This window comes from Pseudophryne corroboree, chromosome 7 (genome assembly GCF_028390025.1).
Source record: "Pseudophryne corroboree isolate aPseCor3 chromosome 7, aPseCor3.hap2, whole genome shotgun sequence".
In the NCBI taxonomy this organism is placed as follows: domain Eukaryota; kingdom Metazoa; phylum Chordata; class Amphibia; order Anura; family Myobatrachidae; genus Pseudophryne; species Pseudophryne corroboree.
This window is the reverse complement of record NC_086450.1, coordinates 86484098-86498045: the sequence shown is the minus strand read 5'-3', so window position 1 is coordinate 86498045 and position 13948 is coordinate 86484098.

Below are 13948 nucleotides of genomic sequence, written 5' to 3'. Positions count from 1 at the left end.
TCTTCTTTATACATACATACTACTACTACATCTCTTTATCAACCAGTCTATATTAGCAGCAGACACAGTACAGTACGGTAGTCCACGGCTGTAGCTACCTCTGTGTCGGCACTCGGCAGTCCGTCCATAATTGTATACCACCTACCCGTGTTTTTTTTTTCTTTCTTCTTTATACATACATACTACTACTACTACATCTCTTTATCAACCAGTCTATATTAGCAGCAGACACAGTACAGTACGGTAGTCCACGGCTGTAGCTACCTCTGTGTCGGCACTGGGCAGTCCGTCCATAATTGTATACCACCTACCCGTGGTTTTTTTTTCTTTCTTCTTTATACATACATACTACTACTACATCTCTTTATCAACCAGTCTATATTAGCAGCAGACACAGTACAGTATGGTAGTCCACGGCTGTAGCTACCTCTGTGTCGGCACTGGGCAGTCCGTCCATAATTGTATACCACCTACCCGTGGTTTTTTTTTCTTTCTTCTTTATACATACATACTACTACTACTACATCTCTTTATCAACCAGTCTATATTAGCAGCAGACACAGTACAGTACGGTAGTCCACGGCTGTAGCTACCTCTGTGTCGGCACTGGGCAGTCCGTCCATAATTGTATACCACCTACCCGTGGTTTTTTTTTCTTTCTTCTTTATACATACATACTACTACTACATCTCTTTATCAACCAGTCTATATTAGCAGCAGACATAGTACAGTACGGTAGTCCACGGCTGTAGCTACCTCTGTGTCGGCACTCGGCAGTCCGTCCATAATTGTATACCACCTACCCGTGGTTTTTTTTTCTGTCTTCTTTATACATACATACTACTACTACATCTCTTTATCAACCAGTCTATATTAGCAGCAGACACAGTACAGTACGGTAGTCCACGGCTGTAGCTACCTCTGTGTCGGCACTGGGCAGTCCGTCCATAATTGTATACCACCTACCCGTGGTTTTTTTTTCTTTCTTCTTTATACATACATACTACTACTACATCTCTTTATCAACCAGTCTATATTAGCAGCAGACACAGTACAGTACGGTAGTCCACGGCTGTAGCTACCTCTGTGTCGGCACTCGGCAGACCGTCCATAATTGTATACCACCTACCCGTGTTTTTTTTTTCTTTCTTCTTTATACATACATACTACTACTACTACATCTCTTTATCAACCAGTCTATATTAGCAGCAGACACAGTACAGTACGGTAGTCCACGGCTGTAGCTACCTCTGTGTCGGCACTGGGCAGTCCGTCCATAATTGTATACCACCTACCCGTGTTTTTTTTTTCTTTCTTCTTTATACATACATACTACTACTACATCTCTTTATCAACCAGTCTATATTAGCAGCAGACACAGTACAGTACGGTAGTCCACGGCTGTAGCTACCTCTGTGTCGGCACTCGGCAGTCCGTCCATAATTGTATACCACCTACCCGTGGTTTTTTTTCTTTCTTCTTTATACATACATACTACTACTACATCTCTTTATCAACCAGTCTATATTAGCAGCAGACACAGTACAGTACGGTAGTCCACGGCTGTAGCTACCTCTGTGTCGGCACTGGGCAGTCCGTCCATAATTGTATACCACCTACCCGTGGTTTTTTTTTCTTTCTTCTTTATACATACATACTACTACTACATCTCTTTATCAACCAGTCTATATTAGCAGCAGACACAGTACAGTACGGTAATCCACGGCTGTAGCTACCTCTGTGTCGGCACTCGGCAGTCCGTCCATAATTGTATACCACCTACCCGTGGTTTTTTTTTCTTTCTTCTTTATACATACATACTACTACTACATCTCTTTATCAACCAGTCTATATTAGCAGCAGACACAGTACAGTACGGTAGTCCACGGCTGTAGCTACCTCTGTGTCGGCACTCGGCAGTCCATCCATAATTGTATACTAGTATCCATCCATCTCCATTGTTTACCTGAGGTGCCTTTTAGTTGTGCCTATTAAAATATGGAGAACAAAAATGTTGAGGTTCCAAAATTAGGGAAAGATCAAGATCCACTTCCACCTCGTGCTGAAGCTGCTGCCACTAGTCATGGCCGAGACGATGAAATGCCAGCAACGTCGTCTGCCAAGGCCGATGCCCAATGTCATAGTACAGAGCATGTCAAATCCAAAACACCAAATATCAGTAAAAAAAGGACTCCAAAACCTAAAATAAAATTGTCGGAGGAGAAGCGTAAACTTGCCAATATGCCATTTACCACACGGAGTGGCAAGGAACGGCTGAGGCCCTGGCCTATGTTCATGGCTAGTGGTTCAGCTTCACATGAGGATGGAGGCACTCAGCCTCTCGCTAGAAAAATGAAAAGACTCAAGCTGGCAAAAGCAGTAGCACCGCAAAGAACTGTGCATTCTTCGAAATCCCAAATCCACAAGGAGAGTCCAATTGTGTCGGTTGCGATGCCTGACCTTCCCAACACTGGACGTGAAGAGCATGCGCCTTCCACCATTTGCACGCCCCCTGCAAGTGATGGAAGGAGCACCCGCAGTCCAGTTCCTGATAGTCAGATTGAAGATGTCAGTGTTGAAGTACACCAGGATGAGGAGGATATGGGTGTTGCTGGCGCTGGGGAGGAAATTGACCAGGAGGATTCTGATGGTGAGGTGGTTTGTTTAAGTCAGGCACCCGGGGAGACACCTGTTGTCCGTGGGAGGAATAGGGCCGTTGACATGCCTGGTGAAAATACCAAAAAAATCAGCTCTTCGGTGTGGAAGTATTTCACCAGAAATGCGGACAACAGGTGTCAAGCCGTGTGTTCCCTTTGTCAAGCTGTAATAAGTAGGGGTAAGGACGTTAACCACCTTGGAACATCCTCCCTTATACGTCACCTGCAGCGCATTCATAATAAGTCAGTGACAAGTTCAAAAACTTGGGCCGACAGCGGAAGCAGTCCACTGACCAGTAAATCCCTTCCTCTTGTAACCAAGCTCACGCAAACCACCCCACCAACTCCCTCAGTGTCAATTTCCTCCTTCCCCAGGAATGCCAATAGTCCTGCAGGCCATGTCACTGGCAATTCTGACGAGTCCTCTCCTGCCTGGGATTCCTCCGATGCATCCTTGCGTGTATCGCCTACTGCTGCTGGCGCTGCTGTTGTTGCTGCTGGGAGTCGATGGTCATCCCAGAGGGGAAGTCGGAAGACCACTTGTACTACTTCCAGTAAGCAATTGACTGTCCAACAGTCCTTTGCGAGGAAGATGAAATATCACAGCAGTCATCCTGTTGCAAAGCGGATAACTGAGTCCTTGACAACTATGTTGGTGTTAGACGTGCGTCCGGTATCCGCCGTTAGTTCACAGGGAACTAGACAATTTATTGAGGCAGTGTGCCCCCGTTACCAAATACCATCTAGGTTCCACTTCTGTAGGCAGGCGATACCGAGAATGTACACGGACGTCAGAAAAAGACTCACCAGTGTCCTAAAAAATGCAGTTGTACCCAATGTCCACTTAACCACGGACATGTGGACAAGTGGAGCAGGGCAGGGTCAGGACTATATGACTGTGACAGCCCACTGGGTAGATGTATGGACTCCCGCCGCAAGAACAGCAGCGGCGGCACCAGTAGCAGCATCTCGCAAACGCCAACTCTTTCCTAGGCAGGCTACGCTTTGTATCACCGCTTTCCAGAATACGCACACAGCTGAAAACCTCTTACGGCAACTGAGGAAGATCATCGCAGAATGGCTTACCCCAATTGGACTCTCCTGTGGATTTGTGGCATCGGACAACGCCAGCAATATTGTGTGTGCATTAAATATGGGCAAATTCCAGCACGTCCCATGTTTTGCACATACCTTGAATTTGGTGGTGCAGAATTTTTTTAAAAACGACAGGGGCGTGCAAGAGATGCTGTCGGTGGCCAGAAGAATTGCGGGACACTTTCGGCGTACAGGCACCACGTACAGAAGACTGGAGCACCACCAAAAACTACTGAACCTGCCCTGCCATCATCTGAAGCAAGAAGTGGTAACGAGGTGGAATTCAACCCTCTATATGCTTCAGAGGTTGGAGGAGCAGCAAAAGGCCATTCAAGCCTATACAATTGAGCACGATATAGGAGGTGGAATGCACCTGTCTCAAGTGCAGTGGAGAATGATTTCAACGTTGTGCAAGGTTCTGATGCCCTTTGAACTTGCCACACGTGAAGTCAGTTCAGACACTGCCAGCCTGAGTCAGGTCATTCCCCTCATCAGGCTTTTGCAGAAGAAGCTGGAGGCATTGAAGAAGGAGCTAAAAGGGAGCGATTCCGCTAGGCATGTGGGACTTGTGGATGCAGCCCTTAATTCGCTTAACAAGGATTCACGGGTGGTCAATCTGTTGAAATCAGAGCACTACATTTTGGCCACCGTGCTCGATCCTAGATTTAAAACCTACCTTGGATCTCTCTTTCCGGCAGACACAAGTCTGCTGGGGTGCAAAGACCTGCTGGTGACAAAATTGTCAAGTCAAGCGGAACGCGACCTGTCAACATCTCCTCCTTCACATTCTCCCGCAACTGGGGGTGCGAGGAAAAGGCTCAGAATTCCGAGCCCACCCGCTGGCGGTGATGCAGGGCAGTCTGGAGCGACTGCTGATGCTGACATCTGGTCCGGACTGAAGGACCTGACAACGATTACGGACATGTCGTCTACTGTCACTGCATATGATTCTCTCAACATTGAAAGAATGGTGGAGGATTATATGAGTGACCGCATCCAAGTAGGCACGTCACACAGTCCGTACTTATACTGGCAGGAAAAAGAGGCAATTTGGAGGCCCTTGCACAAACTGGCTTTATTCTACCTAAGTTGCCCTCCCACAAGTGTGTACTCCGAAAGAGTGTTTAGTGCCGCCGCTCACCTTGTCAGCAATCGGCGTACGAGGTTACATCCAGAAAATGTGGAGAAGATGATGTTCATTAAAATGAATTATAATCAATTCCTCCGCGGAGACATTGACCAGCAGCAATTGCCTCCACAAAGTACACAGGGAGCTGAGATGGTGGATTCCAGTGGGGACGAATTGATAATCTGTGAGGAGGGGGATGTACACGGTGATATATCGGAGGATGATGATGAGGTGGACATCTTGCCTCTGTAGAGCCAGTTTGTGCAAGGAGAGATTAATTGCTTCTTTTTTGGTGGGGGTCCAAACCAACCCGTCATATCAGTCACAGTCGTGTGGCAGACCCTGTCACTGAAATGATGGGTTGGTTAAAGTGTGCATGTCCTGTTTATACAACATAAGGGTGGGTGGGAGGGCCCAAGGACAATTCCATCTTGCACCTCTTTTTTCTTTTATTTTTCTTTGCGTCATGTGCTGTTTGGGGAGGGTTTTTTGGAAGGGACATCCTGCGTGACACTGCAGTGCCACTCCTAGATGGGCCCGGTGTTTGTGTCGGCCACTAGGGTTGCTAATCTTACTCACACAGCTACCTCATTGCGCCTCTTTTTTTCTTTGCGTCATGTGCTGTTTGGGGAGGGTTTTTTGGAAGGGACATCCTGCGTGACACTGCAGTGCCACTCCTAGATGGGCCAGGTGTTTGTGTCGGGCACTTGGGTCGCTGAGCTTAGTCACACAGCTACCTCATTGCACCTCTTTTTTTCTTTGCGTCATGTGCTGTTTGGGGAGTGTTTTTTGGAAGGGCCATCCTGCGTGACACTGCAGTGCCACTCCTAGATGGGCCAGGTGTTTGTGTCGGCCACTAGGGTCGCTTAGCTTAGTCATCCAGCGACCTCGGTGCAAATTTTAGGACTAAAAATAATATTGTGAGGTGTGAGGTATTCAGAATAGACTGAAAATGAGTGGAAATTATGGTTTTTGAGGTTAATAATAATATGGGATCAAAATGACCCCCAAATTCTATGATTTAAGCTGTTTTTTAGGGTTTTTTGAAAAAAACACCCGAATCCAAAACACACCCGAATCCGACAAAAAAAATTCGGTGAGGTTTTGCCAAAACGCAGTCGAACCCAAAACACGGCCGCGGAACCGAACCCAAAACCAAAACACAAAACCCGAAAAATTTCAGGCGCTCATCTCTAGTATCAGGTATAGATTACCTGCAGTATGAGTCCTGCAGCATGAGCCCCTCAGTACCCATACCATATGGCTGTCCGTGTCCGGGGGGGAGGATGCAGGGGGCGGGTCACCTGTGGAGCCTGAAGCTTCTACATGAGCGGTCAGTGCCTCCATACAAGGGGCGTGGTGAAGGCAGAGCGGCACTCGCGGCTCCTGCTACGCCCACGCTATGCTGCTAGTATGGAGGCACTGATCAAGGTTTTGTTTGCTTTAGAATAATCAACAGATCTTCTTGGCGGTGGAGTGGGGTCGGCGTCAGTAAGCAGTGTCGGAACTGGGGCATGAAGGGCTCCCCAGGTGAACTCAGTGGTAAGGTCCATATTTAGAGGTGTGGCCAGTCTCCAGAGGGGGTGTTGCCAGTCCCCACATTGGTTTTCCTAACCATTAGAGAATGCATGGGCTGAGCCCTTTGATAAATATATTTTAGTAAATACTGTTAGTGCATACATGATAATGTAGCAAATTAAAATCAGCAATGTACTGTAGACAATTAATCATAGTCCTGTGCAGTATTAGGTAACATATGTATAATATATAATTTAAGAACATAGTCTGGAACCTGATTTTTTATTTTTTTTCATGCAGTGGGGCCCACCGGGGGGGTGGTCCCCTGTACCCCTGTGGGCCAGTCCAACCCTGTCAGTAAGGGCTACAAGTGAATACAGTTGGGTGGGGGGGAAGAACTGTTTGGGCAAAGCTGTGTCTGGGGATGTGTGGGAGGAGGATCTGAGCGAGGGTGGCACACTGTATGTGTTTGAGAGGAGGGGAGCCTTGTCTGTGTGAGGAAACCAGCTATGTGAGGGAAATCTGTGTGAGGAAAGGGAGCTGAGTGTGGAGGGAGAGCTGTGTCTGTGCAAGAGATCTGTGTTAGGGAGGAGGGAGAGCTGTGTGTGTGGGGGAGGATCTGTGTTAGGGAGGGCGGCATCCATGTGAAGATGATGCGCTGTGTGTGTTTGACAGGAGGGGAACTGAGTGACAGAGGAGAGGTGTGTTTGTGGGGGGGGGGGGGGGAGTGTCTGTGTGAGGAAGGGACAAACATGTGGTGAGGGTCTGTGAGGGGGGAGAGCTGTGTGTGTGTGTGTGGGGGTTCTGTATGAGTTGACAGCTGTGGTGGGGGGCTCTGAGTGAGGGTGGTGCACTATATGTGTTTGAGGAGAATTGAGTGAGTGGGGAGAGCTGTGTATGTGTAGGGGGTCTGTGTGAGGAAGGGATAGCTATCTGAGTGGGGATAGATGTGTGTGTAGGGGGTCTGCATGAAGAGGGAAAAGCTATATTAGGGAGGGATCTGAGTTAGGGGTGAGACCAGCATGTGTATGGTTTTATATATACATTAATATCGGGCCTGAGTGGTATATTGAGGGGACGGGGGGGGGGGAATCTTAAATTGGCCCAGTAGAGGCATATTCTATTTTAGTGTCTTTTTTAAGGGGGGTGGGGGTCACCAAACTTTAAATTGCCCCCTGGTCAACTGGGATGAACTTATGCCTCCGATCGAAAGTAAATTATAAAAGCAATAAATAAATAGATGAAAGTAAAGAAAAACAGTGCTACTAATTCTATTTGCCACTGGCAACATTTTCATGTAAATCTTGAATGTAAAAATGCTAAAATATCATATAAGTGGTCCTAAACCCACAGGACAGCTATAGCCAGATTTTCTTATACAGTACTTGTACACAGTCAGTAGTCAGTGAGACAAAATGTAGTGCGCAATGGGGGTAATTCCAAGTTGATCGCAGCAGGAATTTTGATAGCAGTTGGGCAAAACCATGTGCACTGCAGGGGAGGCAGATTTAACATGTGCAGAGAGAGTTAGATTTGGGTGTGGTGTGTTCAATCTGCAATCTAAATTGCAGTGTAAAATTAAAGCAGCCAGTATTTACCCTGCACAGAAACAAAATAACCCACCCACATCTAACTCTCTCTGCACATGTTATATCTGCCTCCCCTGCAGTGCACATGGTTTTGCCCAACTGCTGAAAAAGTTCCTGCTGCGATCAACTCAGAATTACCCCCAATGTGCAGGCATGTATAACATAGAAGGACCTTGAGAAAAGTACACATTTGATATAGAGATGTGCACTTGAAATTTTTCGGGTTTTGTGTTTTGGTTTTGGGTTCGGTTCCGCGGCCGTGTTTTGGGTTCGACCGCGTTTTGGCAAAACCTCATCGAATTTTTTTTGTCGGATTCGGGTGTGTTTTGGATTCGGGTGTTTTTTTAAAAAAACACTAAAAAACAGCTTAAATCATAGAATTTGGGGGTCATTTTGATCCCAAAGTATTATTAACCTCAAAAACCATAATTTCCACTCATTTTCAGTCTATTCTGACTACCTCACACCTCACAATATTATTTTTAGTCCTAAAATTTGCACCTAGGTCGCTGGATGACTAAGCTAAGCGACCCTAGTGGCCGACGCAAACACCGTGCCCATCTAGGAGTGGCACTGCAGTGTCACGCAGGATGGCCCTTCCAAAAAACACTCCCCAAACAGCACATGACGCAAAGAAAAAAAGAGGCGCAATGAGGTAGCTGTGTGAGTAAGATAAGCGACCCTAGTGGCCGACACAAACACCGGGCCCATCTAGGAGTGTCACTGCAGTGTCACGCAGGATGGCCCTTCCAAAAAACCCTCCCCAAACAGCACATGACGCAAAGAAAAAAAGAGGCGCAATGAGGTAGCTGTGTGAGTAAGATAAGCGACCCTAGTGGCCGACACAAACACCGGGCCCATCTAGGAGTGGCACTGCAGTGTCACGCAGGATGGCCCTTCCAAAAAACCCTCCCCAAACAGCACATGACGCAAAGAAAAAAAGAGGCGCAATGAGGTAGCTGTGTGAGTAAGATAAGCAACCCTAGTGGCCGACACAAACACCGTGCCCATCTAGGAGTGGCACTGCAGTGTCACGCAGGATGGCCCTTCCAAAAAACCCTCCCCAAACAGCACATGACGCAAAGAAAAAAAGAGGCGCAATGAGGTAGCTGTGTGAGTAAGATAAGCGACCCTAGTGGCCGACACAAACACCGGGCCCATCTAGGAGTGGCACTGCAGTGTCACGCAGGATGGCCCTTCCAAAAAACCCTCCCCAAACAGCACATGACGCAAAGAAAAAAAGAGGCGCAATGAGGTAGCTGTGTGAGTAAGATAAGCGACCCTAGTGGCCGACACAAACACCGTGCCCATCTAGGAGTGGCACTGCAGTGTCACGCAGGATGGCCCTTCCAAAAAACCCTCCCCAAACAGCACATGACGCAAAGAAAAAAAGAGGCGCAATGAGGTAGCTGTGTGAGTAAGATAAGCGACCCTAGTGGCCGACACAAACACCGGGCCCATCTAGGAGTGGCACTGCAGTGTCACGCAGGATGGCCCTTCCAAAAAACCCTCCCCAAACAGCACATGACGCAAAGAAAAAAAGAGGCGCAATGAGGTAGCAGTGTGAGTAAGATAAGCGACCCTAGTGGCCGACACAAACACCGTGCCCATCTAGGAGTGGCACTGCAGTGTCACGCAGGATGGCCCTTCTAAAAAACCCTCCCCAAACAGCACATGACGCAAAGAAAAAAAGAGGCGCAATGAGGTAGCTGTGTGAGTAAGATAAGCGACCCTAGTGGCCGACACAAACACCGTGCCCATCTAGGAGTGGCACTGCAGTGTCACGCAGGATGGCCCTTCCAAAAAACATTCCACAAACAGCACATGACGCAAAGAAAAATTAAAGAAAAAAGAGGTGCAAGATGGAATTGTCCTTGGGCCCTCCCACCCACCCTTATGTTGTATAAACAGGACATGCACACTTTAACCAACCCATCATTTCAGTGACAGGGTCTGCCACACGACTGTGACTGAAATGACGGGTTGGTTTGGACCCCCACCAAAAAAGAAGCAATTAATCTCTCCTTGCACAAACTGGCTCTACAGAGGCAAGATGTCCACCTCATCATCATCCTCCGATATATCACCGTGTACATCCCCCTCCTCACAGATTATCAATTCGTCCCCACTGGAATCCACCATCTCAGCTCCCTGTGTACTTTGTGGAGGCAATTGCTGCTGGTCAATGTCTCCACGGAGGAATTGATTATAATTCATTTTAATGAACATCATCTTCTCCACATTTTCTGGATGTAACCTCGTACGCCGATTGCTGACAAGGTGAGCGTTGAGTACACACTTGTGGGAGGGCAACTTAGGTAGAATAAAGCCAGTTTGTGCAAGGGCCTCCAAATTGCCTCTTTTTCCTGCCAGTATAAGTACGGACTGTGTGACGTGCCTACTTGGATGCGGTCACTCATATAATCCTCCACCATTCTTTCAATGGTGAGAGAATCATATGCAGTGACAGTAGACGACATGTCCGTAATCGTTGTCAGGTCCTTCAGTCCGGACCAGATGTCAGCATCAGCAGTCGCTCCAGACTGCCCTGCATCACCGCCAGCGGGTGGGCTCGGAATTCTGAGCCTTTTCCTCGCACCCCCAGTTGCGGGAGAATGTGAAGGAGGAGATGTTGACAGGTCGCGTTCCGCTTGACTTGACAATTTTCTCACTAGCAGGTCTTTCAACCCCAGCAGACTTGTGTCTGCCGGAAAGAGAGATCCAAGGTAGGCTTTAAATCTAGGATCGAGCACGGTGGCCAAAATGTAGTGCTCTGATTTCAACAGATTGACCACCCGTGAATCCTTGTTAAGCGAATTAAGGGCTCCATCCACAAGTCCCACATGCCTAGCGGAATCGCTACGTGTTAGCTCCTCCTTCAATGTCTCCAGCTTCTTCTGCAAAAGCCTGATGAGGGGAATGACCTGACTCAGGCTGGCAGTGTCTGAACTGACTTCACGTGTGGCAAGTTCAAAGGGCATCAGAACCTTGCACAACATTGAAATCATTCTCCACTGCGCTTGAGACAGGTGCATTCCACCTCCTATATCGTGCTCAATTGTATAGGCTTGAATGGCCTTTTGCTGCTCCTCCAACCTCTGAAGCATATAGAGGGTTGAATTCCACCTCGTTACCACTTCTTGCTTCAGATGATGGCAGGGCAGGTTCAGTAGTTTTTGGTGGTGCTCCAGTCTTCTGTACGTGGTGCCTGTACGCCGAAAGTGTCCCGCAATTCTTCTGGCCACCGACAGCATCTCTTGCACGCCCCTGTCGTTTTTTAAAAAATTCTGCACCACCAAATTCAAGGTATGTGCAAAACATGGGACGTGCTGGAATTTGCCCATATTTAATGCACACACAATATTGCTGGCGTTGTCCGATGCCACAAATCCACAGGAGAGTCCAATTGGGGTAAGCCATTCCGCGATGATCTTCCTCAGTTGCCGTAAGAGGTTTTCAGCTGTGTGCGTATTCTGGAAAGCGGTGATACAAAGCATAGCCTGCCTAGGAAAGAGTTGGCGTTTGCGAGATGCTGCTACTGGTGCCGCCGCTGCTGTTCTTGCGGCGGGAGTCCATACATCTACCCAGTGGGCTGTCACAGTCATATAGTCCTGACCATGCCCTGCTCCACTTGTCCACATGTCCGTGGTTAAGTGGACATTGGGTACAGCTGCATTTTTTAGGACACTGGTGAGTCTTTTTCTGAGGTCTGTGTACATTTTCGGTATCGCCTGCCTAGAGAAGTGGAACCTAGATGGTATTTGGTAACGGGGGCACACTACCTCAAGAAATTGTGTAGTTCCCTGTGAACTAACGGCGGATACCGGACGCACGTCTAACACCAACATAGTTGTCAAGGCCTCAGTTATCCGCTTTGCAGCAGGATGACTGCTGTGATATTTCATCTTCCTCGCAAAGGACTGTTGGACAGTCAATTGCTTACTGGAAGTAGTACAAGTGGTCTTCCGACTTCCCCTCTGGGATGACCATCGACTCCCAGCAGCAACAACAGCAGCGCCAGCAGCAGTAGGCGTTACACGCAAGGATGCATCGGAGGAATCCCAGGCAGGAGAGGAATCGTCAGAATTGCCAGTGACATGGCCTGCAGGACTATTGGCATTCCTGGGGAAGGAGGAAATTGACACTGAGGGAGTTGGTGGGGTGGTTTGCGTGAGCTTGGTTACAAGAGGAAGGGATTTACTGGTCAGTGGACTGCTTCCGCTGTCACCCAAAGTTTTTGAACTTGTCACTGACTTATTATGAATGCGCTGCAGGTGACGTATAAGGGAGGATGTTCCGAGGTGGTTAACGTCCTTACCCCTACTTATTACAGCTTGACAAAGGCAACACACGGCTTGACACCTGTTGTCCGCTTTTCTGTTGAAATACCTCCACACTGAAGAGCTGATTTTTTTGTATTTTCACCAGGCATGTCAACGGCCATATTCCTCCCACGGACAACAGGTGTCTCCCCGGGTGCCTGACTTAAACAAACCACCTCACCATCAGAATCCTCCTGGTCAATTTCCTCCCCAGCGCCAGCAACACCCATATCCTCCTCATCCTGGTGTACTTCAACACTGACATCTTCAATCTGACTATCAGGAACTGGACTGCGGGTGCTCCTTCCAGCACTTGCAGGGGGCGTGCAAATGGTGGAAGGCGCATGCTCTTCACGTCCAGTGTTGGGAAGGTCAGGCATCGCAACCGACACAATTGGACTCTCCTTGTGGATTTGGGATTTCGAAGAACGCACAGTTCTTTGCGGTGCTTTTGCCAGCTTGAGTCTTTTCAGTTTTCTAGCGAGAGGCTGAGTGCTTCCATCCTCATGTGAAGCTGAACCACTAGCCATGAACATAGGCCAGGGCCTCAGCCGTTCCTTGCCACTCCGTGTGGTAAATGGCATATTGGCAAGTTTACGCTTCTCCTCCGACAATTTTATTTTAGGTTTTGGAGTCCTTTTTTTACTGATATTTGGTGTTTTGGATTTGACATGCTCTGTACTATGACATTGGGCATCGGCCTTGGCAGACGACGTTGCTGGCATTTCATCGTCTCGGCCATGACTAGTGGCAGCCGCTTCAGCACGAGGTGGAAGTGGATCTTGATCTTTCCCTAATTTTGGAACCTCAACATTTTTGTTCTCCATATTTTAATAGGCACAACTAAAAGGCACCTCAGGTAAACAATGGAGATGGATGGATACTAGTATACTTATGGATGGACTGCCGAGTGCCGACACAGAGGTAGCTACAGCCGTGGACTACCGTACTGTGTCTGCTGCTAATATAGACTGGATGATAATGAGATGAAATCAATATATATATATATGTATGTATATATAATATCACTAGTACTGCAGCCGGACAGGTAGATAATATATTTATTAGGTAATGATGACTGATGACGGACCTGCTGGACACTGTCAGCTCAGCAGCACCGCAGACTGCTACAGTAAGCTACTATACTATAGTAGTATGTACAAAGAAGAAAGAAAAAAAAAAAACCACGGGTAGGTGGTATACAATTATGGATGGACTGCCGAGTGCCGACACAGAGGTAGCTACAGCCGTGGACTACCGTACTGTGTCTGCTGCTAATATAGACTGGATGATAATGAGATGAAATCAATATATATATATGTATGTATATATAATATCACTAGTACTGCAGCCGGACAGGTAGATAATATATTTATTAGGTAATGATGACTGATGACGGACCTGCTGGACACTGTCAGCTCAGCAGCACCGCAGACTGCTACAGTAAGCTACTATACTATAGTAGTATGTACAAAGAAGAAAGAAAAAAAAAAAACCACGGGTAGGTGGTATACAATTATGGATGGACTGCCGAGTGCCGACACAGAGGTAGCTACAGCCGTGGACTAACGTACTGTGTCTGCTGCTAATATAGACTGGATGATTGATAATGAGATGAAATCAATATATATATGTATG